This window comes from Papaver somniferum, chromosome 1 (assembly GCF_003573695.1).
Source record: "Papaver somniferum cultivar HN1 chromosome 1, ASM357369v1, whole genome shotgun sequence".
NCBI lineage: Eukaryota > Viridiplantae > Streptophyta > Magnoliopsida > Ranunculales > Papaveraceae > Papaver > Papaver somniferum.
The window spans coordinates 8,106,176-8,133,614 of NC_039358.1; the positions used below are offsets into that span (position 1 = coordinate 8,106,176).

Sequence of the window (27,439 nt, forward strand, 5' to 3'; positions counted from 1 at the left end):
AACCTAAAAAAATAAAATAAATAAATCTAAAAACTCTAGCCTAAAGACAAATCCGCGTCGGCGGCGCCAAATTTTGATGTGATTTTCAATTAAGTTGTAGTAATAAGTTCGTTGAGACTTGTGAAAGCAAAAGATTTTAGATTTAATAAAATTTAAAAAGAAACAAAACTTAATTCAAGATTATTAGGAATAACCAAGACACTGATTCCACTATCACACATGAATAAATTATGGCAAAAAATCCAAAACTCTAATTATCTTTTAAGTCCCTTATTTCTTAATTCACAAATAATCAAACATATTCTCAAATATTAATTGTATTCCCCAAGCATAGACTATCAATTGATTAAACAAAGTATAATCTATCAAATTGAATCACAAGTAATTAAGAAAATTATGTAAACATTTAAAAACTCTACAAAAGCAGTGATTGAGTGAATTATTATTAAAAATTAGAGAAAATGAAATAGTTACCCATTATTCATGTGTAAATAGATTCATCCATTGTCTTGGTTAAGGGAGAATTTAGCCTCTCATCATGTTGGAAACACACTCAGAATTCGATTTCATTGCTCAAAAATGGTTTACAAATGACGAAAAGGGAGAGATAATTCAAAACCGGGTTTGTAACAATTATATTTGTTACAAACCAAAGAACGATACAGAGGATGTGTCACTGTTATTGTAGCTCTAAGACTGTCACTGAACAGTTGCAAATACTATAGCAAAATAAGACTGCTTCTTGAGGTCTTATGTTCTTCGTGTTCTTCAATGGCAGCAGCAGCAACAGGTTTCTCTGGTGATCGTATTTCGCCTCTGTGATGTTCCAAATCCTTCCCAAACTCTCTGTCCGCTTCTCTGACACCACAATAACTCATTTATACTCAACAGGCCCTTCGAATCACAACAATAATTCCTCGGTGATCTTATTTCCTTTCTCAGAGAGACACGGGAATAATATTCCGTTTTTATCTGCTGCACGCGTATGCATGTATTCTATACACTCCCAACAGCCTTATACACACTCCATAAGAAGTTTAGCACGCATAAAACACGCACAAACTTTCCTAAACTAACTCAGAAGTTTCCCGACAATATGTGCTTGCCCTATTTAGTCGAGATTATGTGAAATCTTCTCGTTCAATCGAATTTAAAGCTCTTACCAATCCTGTTATGGTTAAACAGGTTGATATGAGTCCAATCCCGTGTAAACCTCCAGCTAAACTCGTATTAATTCTTCCCAAGAATTCACGCAGAATACGTTCTTCCCCTGTTAAGCCAAGCTCGATGAACTGGCCCTATTTGATTGATTCTGTTGGACTTACTAACCCGGTTCAGTCTTAATAAGACCAAACCAAACAAAATCCGTGATTGAATCTCCTCCCAACTGTCCCAAAACTCGAATCAAAAGTTACACAGGTGACTGCTTAAGTTTCCCGCCATATTTGATAATTCAAAAGGTGGAAGATGGAGTTCCCCGATCAAAAACATGGGTGCCTTTAACAGCTGGGGTGCCCTAGGGTGGCCCTTATCCAAAATGAGGGTGCTTTTAGTACTTTTTCGGGGGTTCCCCGATCAACTTTTCGAGCCGAATTTTCCAAAAATGTTTATTTCCCAAAAATAGCTACAAACACATAAAACACCATAATAAGTACGAAATCGAGTACCAAAAATACAGAACATTGAGGACAAATTAGACTTAAAAATGTGTCTATCATAAGGGTCTGACAGTAACGAGGGAGGTGGTGTCCATGTTATGAGAATAGGTTTTTCTATGTAGGGAAAATAGAAGGGAAACTGTAAAAAGGGGTTCACCAGGGTGTTAGGATCGGTTCCCCTTTATGCTATAAACCTTGCTGCATCCCATACAAGGATCGGTTCCCCTTGATGTACTGTACCCCTTACAAGGATCGGTTCCCTTTCCCTTACTAGGATCGTTTCCCTTTCTCTTACTAGGATCGGTTCCCTTTCCCCAAGGCAGACATAATCCGATCATACCACAGGTGATTACTTAAGATTGGTTTTACTAATAAAAGTTATATCATACAAAAGTCAAGACTTTGTGAATAGTTCTACCAATAACACAACAAGTTGTGAGCGGTTATACTTTATCACACATATTGGTTGTTCATAAGATATGCAATGAATAATAAAACCAATAACTCCTGGAAATTTCCTTTTCGGTTCACAAACAAGTTTATGAACTTACTTCCTTAGAACACATTTAAACATTGTTCCCTAGGATGAAATCCTCACCTCATACCCATACATAATCACAATAGCATTCAAATGGTTATGGCGATGTCTTATCTACAAATTTTAATGGTTAAGCAATAAGCCTTCGTATTGTATTCCTTAATACTATGTCTATCTAGAGTTCATATATGCTTCGCAGTTATGTTTTTAATATGCACGACTTGAAAGATACGTTAGGAAATGAAACAGTTCAAGTCAAATATCACTAACCTCAAGTGGAAGGATGATTGTTGTCATTGTAGATCCATACTTCTTCACATCTTCAAGTCTTCAGTAATACTTGTAAGTCTCAAATCCTAATACTTTCAGGCTAACCTATACGAAGTTGACTCTAGTATATAATCAAGCGACTCTTTAATTGAGTTTTGATTCACTAAAATATGACAACCAAACTTGATATACCAACGCTTGGTGGGTTCAACCGAGAAATCCTCTAACAATCTCCCTCTTTGTCAATTTTAGTGAAAAAAACTCTTACATCATATGGATAAACAAAATTACAATAATTCATTATACACATACGCTTGATTCCAAGTTCAATACCACATAACATGCATTAAATTCAATCTTCAAATGCCGTTGCTGACACCATAATAACAATGATAATACTCCCCCTAAAGGCAATATAGGTAGATTTTCAATCCGCACAACTTTGTTATTCCAATGATAATACTCCCCCTAAAGGCAAGATAGGTAGATTTTCAATCCTCATAACTACATATCAAATGGCAAGCGACTCCCCCTTAGTCTATGCTTTCACTCTATTCATTAGAATAAACGTTTTAGCAGATATGTCATTTCCCTTAGTGATACTAACTCATACAAGCCAATACCACTTCTTCACATCTTCAAGACTTCGCAATACTTGTAATGTCTCATATCCTAATGCTTTGAAGCTAACCTATACGAAGTTTAACTCTAGTACATAATCAAGCGACTCTTAACATGAGTATTGATTCACTAAAATATGACACCCAAACTTGACATACCAACGCTTAGTGGGTTCAACCGAGCAATGCTCTAACATGTATGATCGATGACTTGCAAATAGTAACTTTTATTAGTGAAAGGGGAACCGATCCTAGTAAGAGGAGCAAATAATTTGCAAGAGGGGAATCGATCCTTGTAAGAGGTACCACAAGTTAGTAGTGTGAAGGGAACTGATCCTATGAACATGTGCAACAAGTTCTTAGTCGTGAGGGGAACCGATCCTATGCACATGTGCACCAAATTACGGGTAATTACCATATTATGCGGGGAACCGATCCTAGTACCTAGTCAACCGAATTTTGGTAACTAGTGTGACTATATAAAGTACTCACAGGAGGTGGAACCGAAACTTATTTTTGGTAGAACCGTGATACACATGATTAGTGATTTGATAGGAAGATCAATCACATGGTTCTTAGAAATCGAATTTTCGTTTCTAATATTGTAAGTATGAAAGAGGACTTACAAAGTAAGGATGTCGTCATTATTTGAACACGAATTGTAAATATTATCATTAATTGTTCAAAGATATTCCTTGATAGCTAAGGAGAATCCCGAATCGAAATTAATTGAGAATCTTTTTTATGAAAGGTTTCTTAATTTTATATGGTATTTAATTTCCAGCAATTAAATACATATCTTTAGAAAATATTATTTAGTAATGTGCATTTACTAATTAAAGATTTTCTAAGTGAATTTTGGTCAATATTTGGACAAAGCATTTCCAGGAATTATGAAAACCGAATCTTGTGTTTATTGCATATCTTGAGAATATTTTCGGTTTTGGAAATTCCTTGGTGTCCAAACTTCCTTGTCTATAAATATCAAATTTTGCATCTTTAGCAAACTAATCCTAAAATCCAGCAAAACTACCTCAGTTGTGTTGTTACTGGTGGAGCCTCTTATTGGAGTGGAGAGTACCATAATTAGGAGAAATCGCTTACGACCGCTCGGTTTAAAGACTTCTTTGGGATTGATAAGCTCTATTAGTACAGTTGGTGGAAAACTAGATAATTGCGGTTTATTATTAATTTCAGATTGATTTGATTGACTAACAGTGGTTGAACTCTGATTGCACCTAGTTTGTTTATGCTTAAGAATCTTCTCTCCTGATATAAGGTTCACTCAAACTAGATCGAAGTTTCGAAGGGGATCTTTAGAATGTTTTTAGATCTAAATATATCTTGTGATAATCCGACGTTAACAGACTCCGTTTTGTGTGGATTGATCATAAGAGATTCAAGTTGATTGTGTGCAGGTGTTTATTGAAGATCAAAGAAGATTTAAAGACAAGAAGACTTTTTGGTTTCATAATCTTTGGTATGCACAATACTTGTTTCGGCCGGAAAGGGATCCGACTATAATCAGATTTATCCTTGTGATAATCTTTGATTGGATAGTTGTGTAGATTGGCATCAACACAATTCTTTGAGATTAAGAGTGTTGATTGCTTATGTCTTACAATCACTGTGGTGATTGGTAAGAAGGAGATCTAAGGATCCGACAAAAGTGTTTATGTGATTAAACGAGAAAGCCTTTGTCAGACTCATATCACTTGGTTGAAAAGAGTTGTTACCGAACAAATTTGTTGTTCCTTTACTGTTTGGAATACGAACCAAAGAATTGTTGCAAGTGCGTGACTTATTGGAAGTTGGAGGCGCATGGATACTGAGGAAACTAAGTGAACTATAGGGTTAGTTTCTTGGTCTCAACTATACGAATTTGGTTTAGGTTTTGTATAACGGCTTAATTCTGAGAGTATTCAATCTGGACTAGGTCCCGGGGTTTTTCTACATTTGCGGTTTCCTCATTAACAAAATCTTGCCGTGTGTTTTACTTCTCTATTTCCGTAATTATAATTATTATTATAATTAGAAGTAAAGTACAAAAACCTTATTTCCCATTTACTTGATAAATAATCCTATAGTGTTTGGTTAAGTCCGAACCTATTATCAAGTAAACACACTTCGTTGATCGTATTCTCTCGATCTCGTATCCATAGACGATCACTCGAAGTGTGATACCGATTTGTTGTATTGTCTCGACTCAGTCCATAGAAAATCACTTTAATAAGAAGGTACTTATAGGTGGGAATTTTTTAGATTGAGGTATATTTGGGTACCTTCGTCTTTTCAATTGGTATCAGAGCAGCAAAACACGAAAAGATCTAACAATCTGTGTTTGGTGCGATTCAACCTATAAGATATGGGACAAAGTAAAGTTAGGCGAAAGCAAAAACTAAAAAATAATCCTGCTAACGTATCACAATATTGTGAGGAAATATAAGATTACTCAAATAGTGATATCTCTATCGATATGTTGAGTTCAATCATTGAAATCTCTAATGAGAGATCAAGTGTAAAAACTTCTGAATTAAAGGAACTAATCAAGCATTTTCTTATTTGCTCAAATAAGTTTCTTTCTGCTCTTGAAAGAGAACGATATTTAACCTTAATGTTTGAAAATATCGATAAAGAACATAAGCTTCTAAAAGCAAAATTCTCTCAACAAGCTTGCAGCTTCGAAGAAAAAAATGAAGTCCGAACATCTTCATTCAAAAACTAATAAAGGGAATCTGAATAAAGCCCTTGAAAAGATCAACCTTTTAGAAAAGGAAATTGCTGAGTCTAAACTAGATTCGATTTCTCAACAAGAGGTTTTCAAGGAAAAAGAAAACACTTTGCTTTCTAACATAAAATGTCTTGAGGAAACTCTTAATTCTTCTATTGATAAAAATCAATCTTTAGAAAAAGAAATCTATCTATTGATAAAACTTAATGAAAGACCAAGAAGCCTTTCTATGTTACTGGAAAGAGGAAAGTGTCACGGGGACACAAGAGGACTAGGATATGAAGAAAGAAACTCCTTGTAATCACACATTATTTGTTAAATCCTTTTGTGATTAAACAGAAGATTCTTTAAAAGAAAATCATAAGTGTGATGAATCTAATATGGGCATACAAGCTAGCGTTATTTCTTTAAAACTGAATAGAAAGACATACGAAAAAGAGAAAGTGTCAAAGCCAAGGAGAAATAAGAAATCCAAAGGAGCTATCAACAATCTTGCACAAAAAGGTAATTATAAACTTTGTTTTCATTGTGGATGTAAAAATCATTTTCAGAAATCTTGTAAGATTCGTAAAATGCAAAATGCTCTCCAGTTCATCTCCAGGGAGTTAAATAAGATGAATATTTATCCCCATCACTTTATCAGAAAAATAAATTATCTCTATGATAGTTATCATTCCTCTCAGAAACCCTTCAAAAGAAGTTGTAAAAGAAATGTCCGAAAATGGACTAGATCTGACTATCATTCCTTAAAAGGAACTTTTTCTGAACCATTTGTTGATCACAATATATTGTCAAAAATGGAAGAGAAACACCTGTCTAAATTAATGCACAGTTACATAAGAATAGATTTTTTCCCATACCCAAACACTTCATGTGTTATAAAAGTATGTTAAAACGGGTAACTCTTGTTATTCTCTTAGAGAACGATTTTCAAAGATTTTTTATTTATGTTCGAATAAAAAGCTTCTCTCTTTAAGAAGATCAATTCTTATAAGGAATCTACTCTCTTTCGGATTCTTTAGGGTTTGTAGTCATGAAGAAACTTAAGGATGCAATATCCGATTTCCTGTAGATTTAATAATTTATTAACTAGAAAAATTCATATAATCCTCTTTACTGAGAATAAGAGGTCGTTCAGTGAATTTGTGGGAGAATACTGTATTCAATAAGTAGAGAGTGTCTTAGATACATAAAACAAGAGGAGACTTGAACTTTGTTCTGAACTGTGCTCTTTTCAAATTGCTCCCACCATTGCCTTGCAAATAGTAACTTTTATTAGTGAAAGGGGAACCGATCCTAGTAAGAGGAGCAAGTAAATTTGCAAGAGGGGAATCGATCCTTGTAATAGGTTCCACAAGTTAGTAGTGTGAAGGGAACCAATCCTATGAACATGTGCAACAAGTTCTTAGTAGTGAGGGGAACCGATCCTATGCACATGTGCACAAAATTACGGGTAATTACCATATCATGAGGGGAACCGATCCTAGTACCTTGTCAACCGAATTTCGGTAACTAGTGTGACTATGTAAAATACTCACAGGAGGTAGAACTGAAACTTATTTTTGGTAGAACCGTGATACCCATGATTAGTGATTTGATAGGAAGATCAATCACATGGTTCTTAGAAATCGAATTTTCGTTTCTAAGATTGTAAGTATGAAAGACGACTTACAAAGTAAGGATGTCGTCATTCTTTGAACACGAGTTGTAACCCTTATCATTAATTGTTCAAAGATATTCCTTGATAGCTAAGGAGAACCTCGGATTGAAATTAATTGAGAATCTTTTTTTATTAAAGGTTTCTTAATTTTATATGGTATTTAATTTCCAGCAATTAAAAACATATCTTTAGAAAATATTATTTAGTAATGTGCATTTACTAATTAAAGATTTTCTAAGTGAATTTCGGTCAATATTTGGACAAAGCATTTCCAGGAATTATGAAAACCGAATCTTGTGTTTATTGCATATCTTGAGAATATTTTCGGTTTTGGAAATTCCTTGGTGTCCAAACATACTTGTCTATAAATATCAAAGTTTGCATCTCTAGCAAATTAATCCTCAAAGCCAGCAAAACTACCTCAGTTGTATTGTTACTGGTGGAGCCACCTATTGGAGTGGAGAGTACCCTAATTAGGAGAAATCGCTTACGGCCGCTCGGTTTAAATACTTCTTTGGGATTGAGAAGCTCTATTAGTACCATTGGTGGGAAACTAGATAATTGCCGTTTATTATTAGTTTTCAATTGATTTGATTGACTAACGGTGGTTGAACTCTGATTGCACCTAGTTTGTTTATGCTTAAGAATCTTCTCTCCTGATATAAGATTCACTCAAACTAGATCTAAAGGTATCTTGTGGTAGTCCGATGTTAACAGACTCCGTTCTGTGTGTACTGCGTGCAGGTGTTTATTGAAAATCAAAGAAGATTTGAAGACAAGAAGACTTTTTGGGTTCATAATCTTTGGTGTGCACAATAATTGTTTTCGTCTGAAAATGGATCCGACTATAATCAGATTTATCCTTGTGATAATCTTTGATTAGATAGTTTTGTAGATCGACATGAACACAATTCTCTGTGATTAAGAATGTTGATTGCTTATGTATGACAATCACTATGGTGATTGGTAAGAAGGAGATCTAAGGACCCGACAAAGGTGTTTATGTGATTAAACGAGAGAGCCTTTGTCAGACTCATATCACTTGATTGAAAAGAGTTGTTACCAAACAGATTTGTTGTTCCTTTACTGTTTGGAATACGAACCAAAGGAATTGTTGCAAGTGCGTGACTTATTGGAAGTTGGAGGCGCAGGGATACTGAGGAAACTAAGTGAACTTAGGGTTATTTGCTTGGTATCAACTATACGAAGTTGGTTTAGATTTTTTATATCGGCTTAATTGTGAGAGTATTCAATTTGGACTAGGTCCCGAGGTTTTTCTGCATTTGCGGTTTCCTCGTTAACAAAATCTTGCTATGTGTTTTACTTTTATATTACCACAACTATAATTGTTATTATAATTAGAAGTAAAATACACAAACGTTATTTCCCATTTACTTGATAGATAATCCTATAGTGTTTGGTTAAGTCCGAACCTATTATCAAGTAAACACACTTCGTTGATATTTTCTCGATCTGGTAGACGATCACTCGAAGTTTGTTACCGAATTGTTGTATTGTCTCGACTCAGTCCATAGACAATCACTTTTGGAAGAAGGGACTTATAGGTGAAAAAGTTTTAGATTGAGGTATATTTGGGTACCCTCGTCTTTTCAGAGTCTAATCCCAATACACAATACAATTTTGTGGAAAAATCTGACTTTCTCTGGGAGAGATCCCTGCTTTTATAGGAAAATCCTGACATATAAGTACCGTACACGTGTACCCTAATATCTTTCTTAGTAAGTCTCCTAATATTAGCCGTACACATGTACTTATTACAACTGGGGTTATCTAGGAACTCACTAGTTATCTTTTTCAGGGGAAACCCACCTTTGGGGTAGCCTACTTGCACGGCATCATCGTCTATGGTTACTTCGGCTTCGTCAATGGTGGCTTCGGTTAATAACCGAAGCCCCCATTCGTGTATTTGGCTATAGTCAGGGCTTCCCAATGGTGGCTTCGGCCAATACCCGAAACCCCATTCGTGTCTTCGGCTTTAGTCAAATTCATGTGTTTACAAATTTATATTTTGTACTATTAATTTAGATATTTCTTATATTATTAGAGTTTTTGAAGGTACATAATTATAGAATGTCATTTATTTTAGGGATTTATCATTTTCCAAGTGTGAGTATTAAATTTATTTAAATAGGAGAGAGTAACAAATGAACAATAAAACACAAAGCGCTCCGAGGATCGGGATTCGGGAGATCAAATGAGTCAACTCAACTTAAACTCGGTGCTTTCTTTTTTAACTTTCAATCTCTTGATATTTTAATCTTGCTATGACTTTTATCAATAATCTTTGATATTTTCAAATGGATCTTGTGGAATTATCCTCTTAAAACTAGACCGAATGTTTTAGATTCTCTCTATTTTCATTGGATCTTGTGCAAACATCCTTTAAATTTTTCATGTAAACTTGTTTGTTTTTCTACCTTTAGGATGCTTTTAACCGGTTTATTTTCAATGTTTCACTGGATCTTGTGGAAACATCTCTGTGGAAATTTATTTTAAATCTCTTTCTCTTGTATGGAGCAGGTCTTTTCTTACCTTGCAGTCCTCTAGAATAATTGTTTGTGGGTAACCAATGATGCAGTTGGGAATGTTTGCTTCTGGGAAAATAGTTTATTGGATGGCAGTGGTGCTCATATCAGTATAATAATGGATTTTTCAGTCCCTAAACAAATTATCAAAACCCAATCAGATAATTTTCATGATCATAACGATAGTCAACTGAGAAATTACCTTTTTAAAATTTTTCAAAAAATCCAATTCCCTCCCAAAATCTTGGAGCACAATGCTTAGAAGTTTAGAAAATTACCGACTAAAGCGTCAATTAGTTACATTACTCAATGCATGGTGCATTTATTGGTGCCATCTATAAACATTTATCATTATAATCGAAATATCGAATATCCACCTCTATCCTAATTAAATTTTCCCCAGTCAATATTACAAATATTTTCCATAAAAAAATTAAACACAAAAAATATTGTGTTACCTATTTTCACCAACTTGTTACTTATCTTGAGCAATATACTCGGGATTACCATTCATCTCAAAAGATTTCCTGGAAGAGTATATATGTGTATACCCTGGGAGGAAGCAACACAAACATTGTTCAAATCTTGTGTAGCACCATCAATCAGATGGAAAAAGATTCATTTCACCATGGCTGAACGCTCAAACTCTCGTGCAAACAAAATCAATGCTTTATCAAGACAACTAAGGAATGCTTCATTGGAGTTACCGTTTGAAAGAAGAAGAACCGTTAGAACTTCACAAAATTTGTATGGCGTCCCAAGATTTCCGCTTCATGGGAGATCAGGTATCGTGAAGAACAAGGGTTGATCCCGTGGGAAAATATTGTGCAGCATCAAAGGAATTCTGTGATAATAAGATTAAGAAAACTTGGGATTGAGACGCTTCATCAGGAGAAGAATCCTTAGAGAAGGCAAAAGCCTGGTACTGGAGTACACTAAACGGCTTTCCCTGTGAATCTCTGGAAATCAAGGAGTGCGCTGACATGAATATTGATAAAGATATATACTGGAACCAAGAAATAGATCCAGATATGTCACTGTATTAAGATAGACGGTATGATAATAATGTCATTATTAACCAAGGCGGGAATGATTGGTTAGCTGTTGGAATTTTTGAATAGAAATATGAATAGGTGTGTCAACTCACTTGAGTCTTTTCAACATTAGTGTATTATCCCAAGGGATGTGACTCTTCACTAAGGGTTATGACTCTTCATGAAAGGACTTCTCCAAGAATCACCTTTAAACCTATATAAACCCCACTAATTATCCATTGCAAGTATGTCTTTTTTGAGTCATAAAATTAGTAATAGAAATTTAAGAGTTTGCATGTGTCTTCAAGAGTTAAAGAAGATTTTGTGCTACATCCATTCGCGTTCGGTGTTATCGAAGTGCTGCGAAAAACATCGAGATATTGTTGAATGTTGGACACATATGCCTCTAAATCTGTAACAACATTATATACAGGGCATCAAATGTTGTAAGCAAACAGATTAGTCGCCTCAATACACCTAAGTAAGTTTGTTTTAAGTATGTGATTGTTCATCTTTTTTTATCATTCTTTTCTTGTTTCGTTGCTGGTATTACGAAACGTGATACATAGATGAAAACCATGTTACAAAGAGTTGTAACGAATCGGTGGATAATACACGAGTTGTATTATTGGAAAATCGGTAACGAAGATATTTACACAACATTAACTAAGGATTATTTGGAGAACAAGGATAAAAAAGTTATTATAGGATGGGACTCTGACCATAATGGAGAGAATGAATACAAAGATAGTTGATTGATCATTGAAATAAGGTTACTTAGAATTTTTATACTTGATTGTACTGTGTAATAATTCAATTTTTTTGTTGAAAATTATCATGTAAGACAATTATCATTAAAAGAATTTGTATGGTTTTGTTTCAACATTGAATGCATCAGATTTTTGTGGTATATTGATAATCTTGTCAATATAATTATATTCCTGAAACCCCATTTGCCTTATGCAAGAAGTAAAAATCCATAGTCATAACCTGGGTTGCACGGACGCGTAGACGCGGACACGGTACGATGCGCGGACACTTCAAAATTCTCAAAATACTAGGACGCGGACACGTATATACATATTTTATTTATATATACATTTTAGCGCCATTTTTTCTACTGAGCCTAACCGACAATGAATTTGAAGCTAAATCTTGCTGACATGTTACTCATATAAATCTCTAGATTCCTACAAAAAATGAGCGTATTCTGAAATGCGAAACTTCATCATCCACAAATTTTAATTTCAACCGTTAATCTTCAACGGTTAATATTCAAAATCATAGATGGTGGTTTTATACATCTTGGAATACTCTTATTTTTGGTTGGAATGTAGAGACTTATGAGAAGAACATGTCACCAAAAAATTAGCTTCAAATTCATTGCCGTTTGGGATCAGTAAAAAAAACTATAACCATGTCAATGGATTATGTCAATATAACCATGTCAACGGATCCTACCCCATCATGTATTTACACAACAAAGTTAAGTGTTTCGATCCTCAAAATTAGAAAATGATGTTATATCTTTATAAGTTTTAAAAGAAAAGAAGAGATCGTTTGTTTATACATACCGAAGATGAAGCAATCAGTCACTGTTAAACACATGACACAATCAAAATGCATTCTTAGAACAACCGATGCCCAACCAAGGGTATACGTGATGTCATCTCCAATTACAAAACCTTAATTAATAAATACCTAAATGATTGATCTAAATGTACTAGAGCTGGCAAACAAGCCGAAACCCGCGGGTTAACCCGTGCCCGGACCGTGAAAGCCCGAACCCGGACTGGCTGGTTTCTAAACAAGCCGGGTTCGGGTTGTAGAAATGGTGACCCGTCGAGAAACGGGTTAACCCGTCCCGGACCGCAAAACCGCGGGTTAACCCGTACTTCCAATTTTCAGATAATCGACCCGGCTTCCCTTATCCTTTTTCGTGGGTGCCTTAGCAATTTAATTTGGTCTTATCACCAAAACGTGTCGAGCAGGAGTCATTTCTCTTATTTTTTATCTTTTCTTCTTCTTCTTATTCGTTTTTATTTCTCCTTCTCATCTCTTTCTTCTTCTTTTCTTCCTGTTCTTCGTCTGTGAGAGGCTTACGAGATGAGAGTGAGAAGTGATTGAGTAAAATCAACAATGGGTTTTTACATATGATGAAGGAGCTGAGGTAGTTGTCGATACAACTCAGAGTGAAGAAGAAGGGCAATCGAGAATTAGGGATTTTCTGTATATTTAATTGGAAATCGAATTAGATGATGATTAAGAATAAATTAGAGATGGGTTTGTTTAATTGAATATTTTTATTTTTGATTTGGGTTCGAATTAGGGATGTATTGATCTGAGGATTACTTTAGGGTTTTTGAGATTCCGAATTCGTTGAAGTTTATGATGAATTGAGGGTGGAATCAAGTATTTCATAGGGGGTTGCTGTTTAATCGATGAGGTGAAGCTGTTCTTGTGAGAAAGGTAATTTAGGGTTCTTGTAATTTGAATTTATCTTGAGTAAAATTGAATACGAATTGATGAATCTTATATGGATTTGTTCAATTAAAGTTGAATCGGTTATATGGTGGTTTAATTTGAGTTATTTGTAAAATTATGAATTCACTGAATTAGGGTTTCTCTCATGTTCTTCCCCATATTATAAATTAAGGTTCCTGAGTTGAAAGTTTAAATGAATGTAAATATAACTGAGGTGATGATATGGATGGTGGTGTTGGTGTATGAACTGATAGGGGTTTTGCTTTAAGATGGTAGCTTTGTGGTGTTAAGGGAGGAGGTAGTTGTCAGGAAGATGAGTTACTTTGAATTGCTAGTAGGAATGGGTAATGTTGGATGAACTGGTGGTTTGTTGATGTGCAAGATGATATGTTGTTGAGTCATGAGATGCTCCTACAGGTGGCTGTAACCCGTGAACCCGCAGGTTGACTCACCATAAATCGGTTTCTGGCGAGTTGACTCACCATAAACGGGTTAACCCGTGAACCCACAGGTTTAACCCGTTACGGGTGCGGGTTGAAGAAATAACGACCCGTGAAGAATATCAACCCGCGGGTTTTGACCCGTGTTAATCCAAACCCGTGTAACCCGTAACAAGCCAGCCCCGGCCCGCCCATTTGCCATCTCTAAAATGTACGTCTTTCTTCATTTAATTAATAATAATAAAAATAATGATAGAAGTTTAAATGAAAATGAAAAAAAAAAATGCTCCAAATCTGAGTAATCAGTAGGTCCAAACCAGAAGCGCGCATGACGCGCATATTTGGTGCATCGGATATGCATCGTGTCAGCGTCCAACACGCGTCCCGTGTCAGACGCACGTCGGACGCGGACACGACTCATAAAAATGGAGCGTCCGTGTAACCAAGACTCATAACCTTTGGTTGTCATAGTTACGGCTGTTCCTCTCAACAGTAAGTATGTTCTCTGGAAATCCTTCGCATTGACAATGATTTCCTAGAAACGATCAAGACAGAGAAAGGCATTGACAATGATTTCCTAAAAACGATCAAGACAGAGAAAGGAAGGAGGAGTCTTTTAAAGCTTCAGAATGTGAGACAGACAACAACATGGTTGTTCAGATGAATTCGGATGAAGATGTGGAAGTAGAAAAGGTTAAATCTATTGAGGTTATTCCCCGTAGAACATCATTGACTAGTTCTCAACAAGTGGAAAATATTTGCAAGTTTGGTGCTCTTTTAGGAGCATCCGGTGGGTGTTCGGAAGGAGGAAAAAGAAGAATTTTCGGTGAGTTAAATGAGAAATATCATAAAATTAAGAAGGAGAGGGAAATGGAAAAATTAAGCTGGAAAGGTGATCCAGTAATGAACAGCTTGGAAGTGGCCAAAGAAAATCCGCGAAGAGGAAATAGTTCTTTTTTTAAGTGTCTTGATACTGTTGCTTTGTTGTTGTTTGAGCTTAGTATTTGTTCGTTGAGCTTAATAATTGGCTCTTGTTTGCACTGTTAAGATCCTTTATCTTTCTGTATGTTTTCATTTTTCTTTTTTCGATATATTAACCTTTCTCCTCAAAAAAGAAAGACAGAAAGGGACAGTGTTCAATGGTGGCGTCTTGGACACATCAGGTTTTCCGCGACCATCCGTTAGTTGAATGCACACAATTCAAGTTAAACTAAATCCATTAATTTGACAGCTAATCAAGAACTAAATATGTACTTATATACAAAAATAATAATAATAATGATTAATGGCCTAATGCAGCAAAAACACTGTGCTGCTTGTACAGGGTGAAGAAGGCAATGATAAGGAGGCAGAAGCAAGGGTCTGAGGTCAAGGAAATATAGAGAGTCTTGTAAACCTCAATTACAGACTTTTCCAAAGCAACTAAGATAGAAATTGTATAATTACAGACTTTGTAGAGCTTGAAAGAGATAATTCAGGCATCAGATGGAGCCATGGTAGAAAGAGCTGTTGTTTTGATTCTTTCCAAGGAGTCTGCTATGTGTAATGTGTCAATTCCCAGACAAAGCGTTGAGTCAACTTGAGTGTACTGAGAAGTGTCAAATTGAGGATCGAGAAGTCGTGGAGGGAGGAAAAGCCCCATAAATTAATGGAGCTTCAGGACACTGCATTTTCGTATTCAGAGAGCATCTCAGAGGAGATCTGCTGCCAAAATGGGTAAGCACCATCCGAATCCTGATTCTGTATCTTTAGCGTTATTGTCATGTACTGCTGGTTTCTTTTTTGGTTATTTCTGATTGGGGTTTATGCTACGAACTTGCAGCCAACAACTTAAAAGGTTGTTGCACTTTTTGTTTATGTTTACACGTCATGTCATCTCATTCCCAACCTGACAGTGATTAAATCTGGGAATCTAGACGTTGCTGTGTCTGATACGCTGCAATCATTAACTCGGTTCTGTATTGCCAATTACATAGTTATGGTGGCCTTGCACTCTAGTGCTCAAATAAAATGCAAAATATTGAATTCATTTACAGTCGAGCTCTAAGGATCTTTCTTCACCTGTTTTAGATACTAGACAGATCGCGCACTGTATATTTTATAAAACTGGGTATGTCGCTTTCAGAACTCTACGCTACGGAGATTTATCCGGTGGGAACGATTTCAAGGCTCACCTGAATGTTCATATCATTATTTAAACGACACAAGAATAATTTGAACATTCAAGAATGTATCCAGGCTCATTCATAAATCTTTTCCTACCGGCTTGGAAGACATTTTGCACCAACTTCCGATCCTTCTCTAGACATAATGCCATCATTGCATAAGCAACAAAGACACGATATGTGTTTTAAGAGCATCTAAGATGTATTTGCGAGCTGCTTCCAATTCTTTCAGTTCTTCTTGGGAAACGAATAAATTGTATGTGTGCTAGTGCTCCTGCATTGATCTCGTCCCCCAAATTGCCCTCATCTGTTTTCAATCGGTTTTTGATGAAGGAGAACAGTTACAGCCAGTATGGTGGAGGAGAAGAGCTGAAGAGGAAAGATGAGAAGATGAATATGATGAGATGAATTAGGTTTAGTTTTAATTATAATGGGAAACGGTAGTCTTGTAACTTCACACATTAGGACATCCCCTAACCCTTAGAAAGAGTCCACTTAAAATCGGGTGTACCCCGATTAATTTGGGTATACCCCATTCTAATTAGGTTTCAGAAGAATAAGAAAAATAATCTATTTTTATGAAGCAAAAGAACTTTGTATCTGATTTCTGAGATTAGTTTCTGCCGCCGGAGAAACCCCAATTAATCTGGGTATACCCCATTCTAATTAGGTTTTAAAAGAATAAGAAAAATAATCTATTTTTATGAAACAAAAAAACTTTGTATCTGATTTTTGAGACTAGCTTATGCCGCCGGAGAAGCATGATTACTGGCATAATTAGTATCAGATGTTCATATCACCTGACTAATATAATTGGGAATTTAGTTATTGCAACGGAATATAGCAAAAAATAGAATGCTATGCTAATTTTGTAATTTTTGATCAATTTTTATTAAGTGGAATCAGGAAAGAATTTATTTCTTTAATAAAAAAATTTCGAAGCCAATGCATTCAAAAGGGTTAATTTCCTACTAAGATATCTCTTGAGTTTCTGGTTGATTGAGCTATGTGATACTAAACTCCTTTCAACATAAGCTTCTATACTCCAATTTTCTCCAACAGTATGTTGGATATCCGTAACTTGACATTTTTGACTCACCGGGTCATATAAAGCTAAATGACAATTCCCACCAAATGATCTCTTGGTTGTTACGAATAAAACTTCACCACTCTTGAATTCCCATAGTAATTTCACATAGTTGATGCGGCTTGCAACTTCTGGGAGGCGAGCAATAAACAATTTAGTCCACGATTCGGTCATATTGTGATCTTTCATCACCCAAACATCAATATTAAAACCATTGTAGGCTCCTACTATGCTAAGGCACCCTCCTAAAACACCCAATGCATTGCGAGTATAATTTCTATCATTTAATGTTTTTTCAACTAGGTGCGTAACTGCTACTTCAGTGAGTTTATCTCCACGGGCTTCAAAAGAAACGATACATCTTTTATTATTGGATTGATGTACTGGTCTCGCTATTACTTCAGGCATACTAACAAATATACTTCAGGCATACTACCAAATATACTTGTAAGTAGATACGGAAAGGTGTAAGGCAAGAGTTTCCATGAATTGGATTTTAATGTATAAACCTGAATTTTTCAACTATTACGAACACCATTCACATCACAAACTGCCACAATCGTACAATCACCTGTATCGCAATTATAAGCGACCCCATATCCAACACTGCATAAGTAACTTGGTCCATCTCTAATTTCTGGATTTAATATTTTTTTCCACTCTTTGGTATATAGGTTCCAAAGCTAATGGCTTTTGACACCAAAATCTTTAGAGCTTTGCATCAAAATCAAACCATTACAAGAACCGACAATTTCTACACGTAGACTTGTATCTTCGAACGGAGAATTCATCTTTACATACTCGCAATGGTTATTTTGAAATACTGTATACAGTGATGAGGATTTTGTGATATGCATGTGTAATTCATGTGCATTAAGATTATTTTCTATTGAAAAGCAATGTAACTTTTGACTTTCCATGCTGCGTTTATAATGACTTCCCATGAAATCATGGTTATTTAATAAGCTGCATCAGTATTTGCAAACGCACCTGAATCTACATATTGATTGTGCAGGTAACATCAACAGTATGTCGTGAACGATATCACCTGGGAGATACGGCATCATTGTTTGTAACGCTGTCTGTCTCTTTCTTTGGGTTCCTTGTCTCTTTCTCTGGGGTATTCTTCGTGCTTCAAACTGGTGATAACGCGATCCACGAAGAAACGGATGGAACAAGGATTTTTAGGTTTGTTTGTAGTTGAACAGGAGGCCAATATATACAGTACGTACAGACGGAATATTTTGCAGTAAGTTAGTATATCAATAGGACTTCCAATGCGGCTCAGGCCCATCAACAGAAGGCAAGTGGGTTACGGGTTACGATGCTGCCGAAGCCGGAGAAAGCAATTCTGCGTAGGCATATCTCAGCACTTCAGAGTCTGGTGGAACCTTCGAAGCCTTCTGATAAACTTTGATTCCTAAATCTATCGAGCCAGCATTGGGGCTGTTTCAGTTATCGGTATAAACCCTGAAAGCGGAAAACGAAAGAACATTAATTTGGAACTTCTAAATTTGAAATATAATTAAACTTTATCTTTTGCTGTATAAGGAACTTTGAACGAGTTTAGGAAAGCATTAATCTGCTGGTACAATTATGGAAATAAATACAAAGATTCATGTTGTATATCTACACATTTATTGGTCGTCCAATCAAAATTAAGAAAAAAAAATCCAAACTTTACATCGTTTGAGAAAGAGGCGCCATTTTTCCAAGAGTTGCAAAACCTGATAGGGTTTGTCTCCTGAGTGCCTATAAAATAAGCATCCAAAAATGTGGATCATTGCAATCCAAAGCCAAGGTAGCACTCTGCGATTCGAGATCGCTGTGATAATACTCATCTTCTATCATCTAGTAATTTCTGTTTTTCTTATCTTTAATCTTTTCCTGTTTTCCTTGTTTTCTTAACTATTTGTTATTTGTTTTCCTATTTGGATCTAACATTTTCCCTTCATGTGCAAGCAGGTCCAGGATATTATCATCAAATGGCTGGTCAACGAACTAAAAAAGCTCTGCCCCCTACCAACAAGAGAAAAGTTAGCTTTACTGAAACACAGGGATCATCGTCGTCGTTTGGAACACGTGCTAGAGGTCCTCAAATGTCCACAACGTCAACAACTTTGATTTGGCGTTCGAAAATTGCGGCTGCTTGGGAAATCCGGTACTGCGAAGAAGAGGGATCTATCCCGTGGGAAAAGATTGCTACGACTCAATCGTCAATGGAATCTCGGGCTTCGGGCGATGAGTTTAAGACATGCTGGGATTGGGATGCATCGTCCGGCAAAGAAGCGTTAGAAAAAGCAAAGGCTCTGTATTGGTGTAAGCTAAATGGCTTTCGCTTCGAATCTCTGCAAAACGAAGAGTCTGCTGACATGTACAATGATACAAATATTGATTGGGATCCGAAAATAGATCCTGAGTTTTCGTTGGCTTTAAACAGATGGGATGACGATGATGCCATTGTCACTGATGATGATGATTATTGTCCCAACAAGGATGAATTTACTATAGGATGGGGCTCTGAGTATAGTGACTAGGAAGACGAACAAGAGAATGATTATAAGAATAATTTATCATATATTCATCATCAGAATATATTTGAACCTTTGTATTTCATTTGATCAAAAACCTTTATATTTGATTGTATCGTGTAATAAGTAATTAAATTTTGTTGGTGAAAACTATCATCTATTAATATCCAATTTTCATTGAAAGAATTTGTTTGTCGTCATAGAATGCATCAGATTTTTGTGTTATTAGATTATGGTCATAATTTTTATACTATGGAAGAAGACACAGCCGTTATCTCTTCAAAAAAATGAGGATCAAGATAGAAAGAGAGTCTGGGCACATCATGTAATTGTTGTAGTCCTATAAAAATTGGATATTTACATAGGTTTTCTTTTCGAATTAGGGTTTTAGGTCTGCTTATTCTAACTCTGACCACCCCATTTAAAATTTTTACCTTGGTCAAGTCCGAGATAGAAAGAATGGCACAAAGATGAAGTAAATGGCGTGGAGAAAACATACTTGTATTGAGCAGCACTGATCAGATGATACTTCCCTTATTTTTTGTCTGCTATTGCGTTGAATGAACACATATATACTAAGTAGTTCAGAAGTTGACATTGTCGAGTCTTGATGCAAAGAATCAGTTGTCTGCTGGATTAAGTATCAAAGAAGTCGTGGTCAGTATCTAGAACTGCATATGAAGTAGTATATATATATATATATATATACTTAGAACTGTCTCAATTATAGGCATGATGTTGGAATCTATTCGAACTTTACAAAGTTACGACTATACTCAAGTTGATTGGAATCTATTGAAAATAATTTCTTTTTGAATGGAATCAGAAAAGACTTTATTATTTTGATAAAGTGTTTGAATACAATGCCTTCAAAAGAGTTAATTTCCTCCTAAGACATCTCCCGTTGATCGAGTTACTTGACACTAGACTCCTCTCACCATAAGCCACTACAAAAAAACCAACCAAAGGCTACTTGACCAATGGTAGTGGCCTATTCAAATCTTTAGTTGCCTAACAATTTATGCAATTAATGTTAGTTGCCCAGGCGTAGTGCCGTAAGAGGGTGTTGTTTTATGTTTAAAGCAACAAGTTCGCACATGTTAGTTGGTCCCCATGTCTAAAGCTATTAGTTTGGCTAGTTGGCCAACAGATGTCACCTAATAGGTAAAGTCACTAATTTGTGTAGTCGTCAGGTTATTAGCGAAAATATTAAGACAACAACTATCTTTTAATTGTTTAATAGATTTTGCATTTAGAGATTCATCTAGTGGCCAACAACATAAAACCACTGGCTTTTGTAGTAGTCGTTTCACATGCCTAATGGTTTAAGACACTAATTCTTGTCTAGTTGTGGTTTAAGACACTAGTTCTTGTCTAGTTGTTCAATAGGTCACGGATAAATTATTTCATACATTTGCAAAAATATATATGCAACTAAGTTTTAGTAGCCAATCTTTTAGGCTACAAGTATCTCTAATAATCTCTAGTAGCCAAATGGCTAAAAGCTACTACCATTGCAACAACAACAGTAGCCAACTCATACATGAAACCAACTTCGGAGTTCCTAAACTTAAAGAGCCACTAGTTCTCTAGATTTTAAATAGGTAATGCTACTAACATCTCAGATGGACCGGTGAGAGGGCTGATCTGGGCTTGACCGGTGCTACGGACCCAGACCTGGAAAAAATGTCCATCCGTAAATAACTTCCCAAATTTAATGCATTACCAAATATTAATAAATAAATATTAATTGAATTTCTATAATTAACAATAAATACTAAAAAAATAGATATACCAAAATAATTTTTTATTTAATAGCATTCGTTGAAACAAAGAAGTTTCCAAACAAAAAAATCAAGAATATCGTAATCCCACCCGAGATATCAGGACCACAAGACCAAAAAAAAAGAGAAAGTTCTTCTAAAATATAAGCTAGATCTTTCTAAAAAGAGACTCTAAATAACAGAAATAATAAATGCATCTAAACCTCAACATATTCTTCTTCATCATCCTCTTCGAGTTCCCTGTCCGGATTCTCCTCGTCATCTTCTTCTTGACCATCTGCAAAGGCCTCTACATCCTCCTCTTCAGCTTCCATATCACTACCTTCAAAGGCATCTCGATGTTCATGAATTTGACTCCCGTGCACATCATCATCTTCCGCTTCATCTTCAGATGATAATTCCATAGCCGGCATGCCATTTTTAACAAGATATTCATTCAACCACTTCTTTGTCGCGTTCGGACCTGTTTCTTTCTTAAGCCTTTTGTTTTCCTGTTCCAAGGATGCCATTCTTACTTTCAATTCGGCCATTTCTTCTTCTTTTTTCTGGTATAAACTGTAGTTAGTTGGATGAGCCTTGCGACGACGTTTACCCGAACATCCAGCATTACGAACTTTGTTAAATATCTCTTCTGGAGTGTCATTATTTTCTCCCCGATCTGCGGCTTCCTTCATGGCCTTCATTTTTTCCTGCACATTAATTCAAAACACAAATTAATCACAAAGTAGGCAACCAGAATCAAATGAGTTTGGGCAGGCAATAGCAGGTTGAAGGAAAAGAAGAAATACTGACTACAAAGTAGAATTCCAGAATAAAGAACCGTACTTAATGTGGCCACTATTCACAAAAAATCCCATAATAAAGAACCATACTTATTCACAAAAATTCTACCAAGAGCAGTTTTCACTTAACCGATGATAAGAAACTCAAAACTCTGATATAAAAATGATGCATATTTTTCTTCACTTAATCTTTTGGCAGAATGAGCACAACAGTGCATAGCATAATTTTGCAATTCTATCTGTGCAAATCATTATTGTGTAAATAATAATCTATAAATAGATACATATCAAACATGTTTCATCAATGAAGGATTATTTCTTACACTCATTTCTTTGCATTTGGCGTTGATTTTCTTTTCAGGATCATGGGTTCGTCGGAAGAAAGTCACTGGATCACAAGGCTCTCCGGCTTGCAGCTTTGAAATGGAAAACATCATCATATAAAACAACATATCATATAATAAACACATCTGACTCGTAAACAATATCATTAAATAAAACAATTGAAGCAGGCATAATATATACCAACTCGTATTCGATACTAGTGAAACTTTTGTTGCCATTACTGTGGTTGATACCGTTGAGTTGCTTCGCAGCCGCAGCAAGACGTCCTCTTTCAGAATTTTTCTATCGCATGAGGTAAAATGTAAGTTAATATGAAGTTAAGTGTAAGAATGCAGACATATATAAGATAGAATGTTAATAAAAGATCACCCACCCTAACTCTTCAAGTTCAATCTATATATATAACCTTATGGAAAATCTGCCATAACCAAAACCAAACTCTTGTATATGATGTAAGCTACTTTACATCCACATATAATTTATATTCTAAACGAAAAATACAACAAGAAATGATAGCAAGGGTTTGCAAAAAATGAGTTCAGCTGTATAAGAGTGCCCTTGGCAGTGCATTCTTGTTTTCAAACCAATAATGAAGTGCAATTTTAAGACAAAAAAGAAAAGATAACTTGTGTAGTGTTTTCCAGTTCCACATATCATACCTAATTGTCCACTCCCATGACTTAAAAAAAAACATCATATGTAAACAGTAAGAAAATAGATATACCTTGAACGCATCGGTGGTGAAATAATGACACATGTGAGCCCAATCACGTTTGTTGGGGAAATCTTCGGGAGGGTGTGCCAAAGCCTCCAGGTGGCCATCTGATCCAGCGAACCCATCACCCCCAGCTTTTATGTATGCTAGACGAAGTTTGTGCCTGTATGCCTTATAGGCATTCCTCATCACGTCTTTGATCACTTTGACAGCCACTTCATCATCAGGAACGAGAATAAAGTGGTCCTATATGGCCGAAAACAACTTATTAGAGATAGCAACTAAAAAAATTCTAAACTAAGAATAAAATAAGTAACATAAAATTATTTGTACCCGGACATTCTGGATCACTCGGGCAATCTTCTGTTCAGGCATATCATCAAATTTATCATATGTTAGTGGGCAATTGTCCCTTTGCCTTACCCACGACCCAATAGAGTTTATAATCTCATGTCTATAGTGACCACAAAATTTTTCTTTAAAAACGTACACGCTTACTTTCTCCTTCCCCCTCTTGGCAACCGCAAGATTAGTCGTTTTATTTCTTGTGGTACGTTGTGTTCGACCTATTTAAGAAATCAAAGATAGCATACATGGAAATTATTAGCTAGCCAGAAAAAAACAACATTAAAAAACAAAATGCCTCTCACAGAAATATACCATCTTGCAGTGAATAGCCAACTTCTTCATTATTTTCTACATGAGAATTAGACGCTGATCGCGATCGGTTGGGTTGCGAAAAATTATGGTTTTCAGCTGGAGAATCATGTAGATTGTTCCGCTGTTGTGATCGGCGAGATTGCTGCGAAGATGAACTTCGAAGAGCATTATGCTGTGATTGATGAGATGTTGAACTTTGAATAACTTTTTGTGTTGACCGATGAGATGGCTGAAGAGATGCTTGTGTTCGATTATTATGCAATTGATTTGAACGCTGTTGTATTTCATTCTCTGCGGGAGGTGGTACAGAACGACGACCTTGACTTCTCATAGGGCTATGTAGACCATTGTATTCCTTCTCCAGATTTCTGTGTACTCCTGTGCGGTGTCCTCTAGGGGATATCCTTGGAGTTAACAGAAAATCATTGTTCAGAGGTGATTCCATTGGATGCACCGCGCATGATATTCCACCAGCCCTACTTCTCTCAAGCACAGGTGACTCAATTGGTGAACAACTTGGCAGTACAGGACGTGTTCTTCCACCTCCCCTTCCTCCATCCACTGGTGACTCGATTGGTGCATGGCTTGGCAGCGCCCGATGTGTTCTTCCAACTCCATTTCCGTCGTGCACCATTGACTGAGCTGCTTGCAAGCGACTGCTAAAGTCATTCAATTGGTGTTCTTGTCCCTCCTTGTTTTTGTCTCCTGCAGTATGACATTTAAGTAAGGCATACATATTAATTGCTAAAATTACCTAACAATACACAACATCGGTTATTGGTTCTATAAGGCAGAATTCAAGAAACATTTCAAAAATTCCCAGCACTCTTTTGGGCATCAATCAGCAAACACTACACTGTGTACTATTACTTGTCATTGAAAATTATGCAGAAAATGGCATGTAAAATTCTAACTCAGTTTACTTGTTCAAAACTGAAAATGTTATTAAGAGAGGAGATTTAGATACAAAAAAAAGGTTATTGGTTACCAATAAATTGAGATCGCTGCACATTTCTTGGATTTCCTCCCTGTCGTGTGTACATGGGATTCGCAATTGCAGTTGAGGAAGCTTTAGCTCTCCGCTTCTGTTCTTTTTGTTTTTTAGTAGTGGATTCTAGAAAACAACCATGCATATTAATCAACACACAACACAAACAGAAAGTTTATGCCTTCATTAAATCATAAGGTTTATTCTTAATTTACCGTATTTTCGAAGCAAGGCGGAATCCCCAAAAAATAGGTCTCGATCCATATCTGATGAAATAAAAACACCTAAAAATTATTGAGAATAACAAATCCACAGATATATACATTTAAGCACACAATTCAACAACCATTTAATCCGTATGATAAATCCTCAAAATGTTTACAAAATCAATTTAACCACTAGAATACATATTGAAATCCATTATACCAGTAATTTTTTTAATACCCAGCCATTCGCAAAACTCAATTCATGAAAGGAACAAGTTATAACACTGAGGCGTAAAACTCAATTCATGACAGTATCAAAACAAGAAAAATTTAACCCAAAACATGAAGAAAAAAGACACGAAGATATTCCTTCCAAGATTAATATTCAATAGAAACATACCAGTAAGAACACAACAACCCAAATTAGATAAGTTCCCTGTCGAGAAAAAATACAGAAAAAATCAATTAGGTTTTGATACAAAAAATCAAGCTTAGGGTTTGAAGAGAAAATTGAAAAGAAAATACACCTTCATAAGATGGAGCTGAGATTGGATTGCACTCTTCATGATTTTAGGGATCTTTATATAGCCGAACAGATTCACATCAAGCGGGAAAATCCTGCCCAAAAAATTTTCAGATTGAGTTTCATCCCGCTCAAAACAATTTAGGGGTAACTGAGAAAAAATTGAATTTTTTTTCTTCGATATATTCTTTCCAAAAATCTAGAAAAGTTTCCCTTTTTCTCTAACGAATTCTCGAACTTTCCCTAATTTTCAGCCAAAATATTCCACGAAATTATTTCCTTCCTTATCTCGGTTCTCTCTGCTCTGTAATGAAAATTTTTCCTTCCTTTTCTCGGTTCATGTGATGGACACGCCCAAATCTTTGTTGTGCCTGTTACATATAGAGAAAGTTTGGTGGATAATACCACCGGCATTGACTCGTCAAAGTAGGGACCACCTACTCAAGATAAAGATAAATGAGTTTATTTTTTCTATAATATAGACAAACCGTGATTTTTTCATGGTGAAATCACCGTGTGAAACACAAAAATGTGGTACCACATAAAATCTAAAGGCCACTTCCTATTATCTCCAGGTGGATCCCAGGAGTTTCTCTCTTGCGGTGATTTCATGGTGTCTAGCACAGCCGATCTTTTTAATCCTTAAGGATTCTTTAGAATCCCATGAGTGACACGAGTCAAGGTCTTGAACCTTCTATGTATCGACTTAATTGAGGTCGAGGGCAATAAATATAAAACATTGTAATACAGTTCCACATTTCTCTCTTTATCTTTTTTTTTGTATTATACTAATTTAGTATGTTCATTTAGACTATGATATGTTGGCTACGTGAGCCGGTGATTACACAACAATGCCTTATTTTTATTTTTATTAGTCCGCTTGGATTTTTTTGTTTTTTTAGGTTTTGATCAGCATAAAGAGAATTAGGAAGTTAAGAAGTTCGGAGCAATTCCAAATTACGCTTTCACGTATTGCTCCCGTACAACGGTATAGTGAAATGTTTACAAATTTAAATAGAAAAAGAAATATGTAAAAAAAATCATGGACCCCAATCCCTTCCCTATCAGGCTACCACTTACATATTCATTGATCTGTCTCTAGCCTAGACCACAATGTTTGAAGCTTGAGTTTTTTATCCTGAATTAATTTTATTTTTAGTATCCGTATGATGCATAGACGTGATGTAAAGTAGTAACTCATACCCTTTCTTCAAAAATATAGACTTGTTTCATGTATAATTTGTACGTGAAATCGGCCTATATTCCTGGAACCGAGGGAGTATATATGTTGAGTCATAAACGTAACGTACTCGAGGTTGTTTATGATAAAGGCATCGCGCATGCGCCAGGATCTGATATATACAAAGAAAAACCTTTGTTATGTTTTAGGTTGTGGTGGCAAGATAAACGAAAATGTTATTACACTGTGAGGTAAGAGGTTTTTGAAATTGCTTTTATTCGTCCAACCATTAATAGGGTTCATGATATCTATCATCCGCCATGAAGTTTGGTAAGTACATCCAATTCAATGTATTGTGGAAATAACAAAGTTTGAACATCAACCATTCATATTTTTTGATCAAGAACAATAACTCTCAATAAAATAAAATGCTGCTTCTTGGATCTGTTTGTAAATTGAGGATAATTAATCTGATTTTGGTACAAACGTTCA

General features: G+C 35.7%; 1 long non-coding RNA gene across 1 annotated transcript; it reads right to left on the reverse strand.

The window, feature by feature from the left end:
* Nucleotides 1-22,196: 22,196 nt before the first annotated feature.
* Nucleotides 22,197-22,923, reverse strand: LOC113325379. The gene is made up of 3 exons (XR_003348022.1): nucleotides 22,856-22,923; nucleotides 22,654-22,746; nucleotides 22,197-22,237 (listed from the first exon to the last, which is right to left on the reverse strand). It is a non-coding gene; the product is annotated as an uncharacterized LOC113325379 (long non-coding RNA).
* Between the last annotated feature and the right edge of the window lie 4,516 nt (nucleotides 22,924-27,439).